Below are 7,472 nucleotides of genomic sequence, written 5' to 3' on the forward strand. Positions count from 1 at the left end.
GCTCTCTTATGGAAACAGGGCTATCTCCCTGGCGACATGACTATCTCCTTCACAGCAGAGCTGTCTCTAATATTAAAAGTGAATATTTTTACTCCCAGTTAATACAATGCTTGTAAAAATGCAAAATATATGTGACCATGACTGAGAAAATGGGTCCAGATGAGGAATTTTGACAATTTCAGGTTTTTGGATATTTAGAAAGTATATTCATTCAGAAATAAATCCTGAAAATTTCAGATGAAAATCTTCAAAATTGTCAATTTTATGACAGATTTTGTAACATACATATTAAAAATAAAAACAGTACATTTCAGTTATCCTTTCTTTCTAGTTTATTTCTCACATACTGGTAATGGTTAACAATTCTGAAATAAATTTATCTTTTGTTACAATTGCATGATATAAGTAAGATCCCATTCTTAATATACAAAATGATAATCAATTAAAATCTACAATTTCTAAAAAAATATTTCTAAAATTGTGTTACCATGGCAACAAATATATTAAAATCCCTTTTCTATGATAAAACTTAAAAAAAAAACATGTTAGCTTGAAATAAGGATTTTAAAAAGTAAAATATTTTAAGACATATGTATTTACAAAAATAAACTAAAAATTTTCCATGAAAATATTAAGAATGTTTGGTTTTATGACAGTTTTTGTAACATGGGTAATAACCATAAGAATAAGACAGATTTGTCATTGTTTCTTCATTACTTTTCTTTTACATGCTGATAATAAATGACTACTTTGGAAAAAAAGAACCTTCTATTACTATGAAACTTTATTTTTGTGATGCTTACTTAAAACAGAAAAATACAGCTAATTTAAATTTTTCATATTTTCTATGAAAGCATTATTCAAATTGCGTTACCATGGCAACATATGCAATAAATTGCTTTTTCTACAATAGTACTTAAAAACAAGCTTAATTTAAAATAAGGTTTCCTATAAGTTGAATATACTGAAGTATATGTATTTGAAAGTAAAATTTGAAAATTATATGTGAAAAGATATAAAATGTTTGGTTTTATGACAGATTTCGTAACACGGGTAATAACCACAAGAATAAACTATTTCAGTCGTTGTTTCTTCAGTTTGTGTTTTCACTTATTGGTAATCACTGGCTGTTTTTAAATAAATGAATCTTCTTTTACAAAGAATATTTAGATATTCACTTAAAGTGCAAAGATCTAGCTGGCTAAAGTCCTTCACATTTTCTATAAAAACATTATTAAATTATGTTACCATGGCAACATAATTATGCATTTGATTCTGTTTTCTACAATAGTACTTTAAAACAGAGCTTAATTTGGAAAAGTGTTTCAGATAACTTGAATATTATAAAGTGGTTTGTATTCAAAAATATTATCTCAAAATTTCATGTTAAAAAGTTAAAATGTTTTGTTTTATGACAGTGTTTGTAACATGAGTAATAACTATAAGAATAAGACATTTCTGTCATTGTTTCTTCATAACTTGCCTTTTACCTGCTGGTAATAAATAACTATTTTGAAGTAAATGAAACATATATTACTATTGATTTTTTTTATTGTTTATGCTTATTTTAAAGTAGAATACTAGAAAGTACTGCTAATTAAAAATTTTCCTTATTTTCTAGGAAAATTGTGTTACCATGGCGACATATGTTTTAAATTCCCTTTTCCTACAATAATACTTAAAAGCAAGAGCTTATTTTAAAGAAGTATTTCTAATAAGTTAAATATTTGAAAGTATAATTATTCAGGAAAGAAATCTGAAAATTTCACATAAAAACTTTAAAACAGCCATGTTCTGTAACAAAAGTAGTTATGTAAGAATAAACATTTCAGTCATCCCTTTCCTCATAATCTGTTTTTTCACTGGCTAGTTATAACTGACAATACAAAAAAGTGAACATTTTTTTACCATTACATTATATACTGTAGATCCCTTATTGAAATACAAATCCATAATTTCAATGAAATATAATTTGAATTATGTTACCATGGCAACATACATACTAAATTCCTTTTTCTAAAAATACTTTAATAATTAACACAACAGCTTAACTTTTGATGAAGGTTACACTGCTACAAACTCTGATGAAAAGTAGATATTTATTTCTAGCCAATACTTTAATGTTGGTAACTGAAACTACAACCTTTACTTGATGTTTAACCTTAACAGCTAAACACATCTATATGAACAGCAAAATAGGCTAAAGTGTTGTGTATTAAAACGCTTGAATTCAACAGCAAATTCTATCTTTTACATTCACTTCCTTTTTTCAGTTCTCAGAAAAATCCTCGCCAATCACAATTTCAGTTTTCAGTTGAAGTGGTTTGGGACAAACAGAATCCTTTGACTTTTCAGACAAATACTATTCTCTTACGAGTCCATACAGGTACCATTGTCAGGCTTGTGTCATTCCATGTCAATAATATTCGTTTGGCAAGGGGGAGTAGATTTTAGTAAGTTAACTGGACTGTCACTTTTAACACTAACAATCCAGGTGTTTCTGCAGACATGATAAAGTGGTAATACTGTGTTATCTTCTTCAAAAGTTAAAAATATTGTGATAAGATATTTCTTCACTGGTAGAATGTGACAGGATTTAAATCATTGTTGACCAACTGTGCAGTGTTATGGTCTTTCTTTCATGACTGACACACTGTCAGCAATATCATGTATTATTTAAGGTCTCAGCATTCATCCTCCTCCACAGATTCTTCTAAATTCAAAAGTGCAAGTCAGATTCAAACTTTGCATGGTCTGTGATCATTGTTGAATATTCAATCCATCTGTGATATCCTGTAACAAATAAGTAAAACATATCATTTTAAATAATTAACCTAGGAGTCTCTTTATTTAATAAAAGCACAGTTATCACTATTTGATAATTATAGATGATTCTTTAATTTCTTACAACCAATGCTCTAAAATATTGACAAACAGACTGACAACAGTGTGCTGTCAGTATATAAAATGTACATTGTAGATTTTGATTACTGCAAATAGGATGTTCTAAAAACATTTTTTGCATTTATTGGGTTAACCCTTGACCTGCATAATTTGTAAAATTGACTACTCCATCTTTAAATAGAGACAGTACCATTTATAGCTTATATAGGGTTCTCATAGAAAATTTGCAAAGTATCAAACACTGCAGATCATGATCAGACTGCACAGATGTGCAGGATGATCTTGATCTGCACTGGTTGCAAAGACAGACATAGCTGCCTCATGCAGCCTAAGGGTTAAAAGTATACACTGTTTTAACAGCTATCAAAAATGGTTGTTACCTAGTAAAATTCTCCACAGACTGTAACACAGCAAGATGTTATTTCCATCTAGCTAGTAACATTGTCAAAATGGAATACCAATACAGGTAGTGATTTACCATGCTCACAAGTTGTCTGCCCCTTAACCAACTGGGTTGCTTCATAAACAAGAGGAAACACTTGCATTCCTGAAAAAAAATTTAAAAGTCTTTGGTAAAAGTATCTGCTATCTTCATGTATCTCAGGAACCTTTACAGTCTTCATTCTAATCTATATTCTTGGTGTAATAAAACTGGTAAAAAAATTCAATCACATCACAATGTCTAAGTCAAGAATGGTTTAATTAAATTTGAAAATAATCACATTACAATTAAACTAAATTACAATTAATTGATTTACTTTGAATACTTAATTAAAATTCCTATTATTTAGAACTATATTCTACAAGTTAATGAGATATCAACTTATACACATGTACATGTTGTGTTCAGCATTCAAATCATCCATGTACTTATTGAGAGCCACAGACTTTTTTTCAGGCTAATAGCCAATGTAATGAAGACTTTACACCAACTGATCCTCCTCAAAACCAGATTGTTGAAATTAAATTTCAATAATGCCAGTTTTGTCAGTTTAAGCCATTTAATAGTCATAGTACATGTACATACATTGTAGTAAATTTGTACAAATCATTAATGTAGAAGAAGACTTATTTTGAACTGACTCCAACAAAACCTAGACAGAGGTATAAATAAATAATATATTGCATTAAAATTTTAATAAGAGCCATTAGCTGCATGTTACTTACCTGATTCCTCAAAGCACATCCAAAATATGTTACATTTTCTTGGGATCTTAAAGTAATCAGGCCAATTTCCTGGCTGTTGTATGGTATATGAACCAGCTGTATAGTGGAATGAACCATCAAAGGAACAAGGAGTATCATCTGAAAGAAGATACATTACATGTACTGTAAACATCACTAAAATCAAAAACTTTATGAATACTAAATTAATAATGTGATTGTGAAAGGTTTCATTAACTTACCACAAAATACTATAAAAGTTATTATACTATGAAACTATTTTTTACAGGATCATAAATTGTTTTACACACAGCAAGGCTAAAAAATTTCAAAATTAAAAAGATTTTCATTATACATGTTATATGGCATAAATTCCCAATATCCAAAAAAAAAAAAATCATCCTGTTACAAAACATTCTGAATCAACAATAACAGATCAACATTAATAGAAAAAGAGAGTAGTCACCAGACAGAATTAACATGACTTATGAGACCCACAGCAAAACAGTTACCACTTTATAAATGGAAGTGTCTAGACATCCGATAACCAGAAACCTAGCCGGTGTTCTAGCCAACCGGTAACAGGACGCCTAGCCTATCCAAATTTCTATCCTATAGGGGTTTTCTAGGTGTCCGGTAATCAATTTTCAAATATTGTATACGCCTTGCAGGTGAATATTCAAACCTATGCCAAAAAATGATACAATAAATTTATTTCCTTACAGTATTCATATATAAAAAGATCGCCGAACAGCTAGAAAAACATTCGCGGAGAGGCTAGTCGTATTGTTGCCGTACAGCTAGAATGCAGGGTAGGCGTCCGGTTACCGGACATCTGCATATTTCCTTTTAAAATACCTTGGCTACTACGTGAGAGGGGACTTTTCGAGAAATGACACAGGCAGGCATCTATAAGTCTGCATCAAATTTATTAATTATCATTGCTACATCATGTACATGTATATTGTATCTTCCATAAAAATGCATACTATGGACAATGAACTAATTTGATGAATCCTGGTCACCTCCAGTAAGAAGCTGCCTGCCTTCAATAATCTTTGTGATAACCCAACTGGCCATTTTATATTAAATACACAGGCATAGTGAAATCATCTGTGTTTAGTGGCCACAAGATAAATTTCATAAATTTCCCTCGGTATGTTTTGGATTCACTTCCGGGTAAAAAAACGACTTATTTCAGTGAAAGTTTCAAATATATTAGAGAACTTCATTAACAACTGTTTTTAAACGGTACTTACCAAATCAGTAAACAGTATTACAAGTCTCAGATCCCTTCATCGTTGAACAAAAGGTAGTTAAACAAAAGTAAACTTCACATGCTTCCCCGTTTTACTGTTAAAATCCGAAACCGGAAACATCCATAGCGAAGGGGAAACAACTGATTTTCAAAGAAATATTTTGCCTCAGGCGTAATACCACTATTTTTTACAGGTCTGATGTCTAAATATTCTTTCTGTAGTAGGCTGTCATCAATCATGTAACAAGCAGTCGTACTTTAACGGTCAAACTTTTGCTAATTAAAACATGTGTAAAAAAGCTGCGCGCGTAAACTTGGCGCAACTTTAAACGTCGTTTCTCGATATTACGTCATGCCGCATCTGGACCGGTTTTCAAAGACGACGTCACATATAATGACACTTACCTTTGTTGACGTTCTTTTATCGCTCGGAAGTTGCGACAGAGCAATTTACCGTATACCTCTGAAAGAGGTAGCTCTGTTGTTTACCAGGCGTGTAATGGTCGCACGGGTAGTCCAGTTGTTTACTCGAAAATGCACGTAAGTACAGCAAAACGACCAGGCGAAAGTATGGCGTCATTTGGACTAGGGAGGCGGAAACAACGTTTACAGAATGTGAGTACTTCTCTTTATAACGCATGTATTATCGTCATTTGACGGCTCGCATAAATAATCAGACAGGTGTTAAGTTGTGTAAAGATTCGGGACCTAGGATAAAAGTTTATTACTCATGATGCGCACCCTGTCTGGGATGCTTGGCATAAAATTTTATATTCTTCTTTAAGTATTTTAACACACGCTATACAAACCGGTTTTAAAAGAATATTCTATGGAACCAGTCTCAAGATAATTTGATTTTTCTAAAGCAACAATAAAATAATACACGGTGCTCTCAACAAAATCGTTATTATATTAACAATTGTTACGAAGCTACTGCGAGTTAATTCTATTTTTTAAAGAGCATATTTACACAAAACTTAATCAGCTCTTAAACAGAATACAAACTTAACCAGAATACAAAATCAGCTCGTATCTTTTTGAAGGCATTTCACGTATCATAGAATGTATATTTATTTAACGTAAGCTAATACTAGCGCTACCAAGGGGAGATATTTAGTGTGTCGATGAATATTAACTACAATAAAGTAGTTTATCAAAATAGAAAATATTTTATAGTATGTGTCCCTTTTAAATAAGGGGTAATCGAGAAGGACTTGAACTTAATGTATATCATCAGAACAGAAATATTTGATAAAGGAACAAGATCTTTACCAACTATCTATCTGTCCATTACATATTCTACCGTACTGTCCCGTACAATTTGAATCAGAAAATATTCTCAAAAATTGTCCCCCTTGATAAATGCCATTTGTAAAGAATTAAAAATAAACAATTGCTGAAAACTACGTTCCTTCTAGTTACGTGAAATTTCAGCACTGGGAGGTCATTATTGCAAATGCACCGGAACGATGATATGTAACAGTTCATCGAAAATGGTGACGTTTTAAAGGTGCTGAACTATCCGAAAGTGTGGCTTATTTATGCAGTCCTTTTCGGGGATTCAATGTATATATCATTACATGGATAATTGTCTTGAAAATTGATATGCAGGTTTTATATGCTGTTTAATTTTCAAGTAAAACAACCCTTTTTGTCTATGATTTGGTTTTGTTTGATTTTTTTCTCAAGTTTTGGAGCTAAAGTACAAATAAAAATAAACATGATTTTATTTACTTTATTCTAATTTACATTCTGAAGCAAAGAATATTTACATGTACCATATTACCATATTAATGTGCATTTGTATGTGCACCAAATATCGGCAGTTCTTTAATAATATCTGTGAAAATATCCTTTGGAAGCATCAACGCATTTAGTTAGTCTGTTCATGACAGGTAATGTGTAACCACTCTTACGCTCCTATCACCGGCTTAAGTGGACTTGTATTTTAATGAATTTCAATGGTATCCATTATAAAAAAGGACCAGAAAATAATTGTAAAAAGTTTCCTTTTAAAAGGAAAAGCTTGCCTGGTGTTGCAATCTAGGAACTATTTCAAAGACTGCAAGAATAGCAGCTTATGATCAAAATAAAAACAATTTGCATAAAACCGAAAACATTGTGAAAAAGCATCCGTATCGTCCAC

At 31.2% G+C, this 7,472-nt stretch overlaps 1 long non-coding RNA gene across 1 annotated transcript; it reads right to left on the reverse strand.

Annotated features, from left to right (window-relative positions):
* Positions 1 to 314: 314 nt before the first annotated feature.
* On the reverse strand, positions 315 to 5,693 carry LOC128559435 (uncharacterized). The gene is made up of 4 exons (XR_008372354.1): positions 5,328 to 5,693; positions 4,072 to 4,209; positions 3,285 to 3,451; positions 315 to 2,793 (listed from the first exon to the last, which is right to left on the reverse strand). It is a non-coding gene; the product is annotated as an uncharacterized LOC128559435 (long non-coding RNA).
* Between the last annotated feature and the right edge of the window lie 1,779 nt (positions 5,694 to 7,472).

The sequence above is a fragment of the Mercenaria mercenaria genome, chromosome 9, assembly GCF_021730395.1.
Source record: "Mercenaria mercenaria strain notata chromosome 9, MADL_Memer_1, whole genome shotgun sequence".
NCBI classification, from domain to species: domain Eukaryota; kingdom Metazoa; phylum Mollusca; class Bivalvia; order Venerida; family Veneridae; genus Mercenaria; species Mercenaria mercenaria.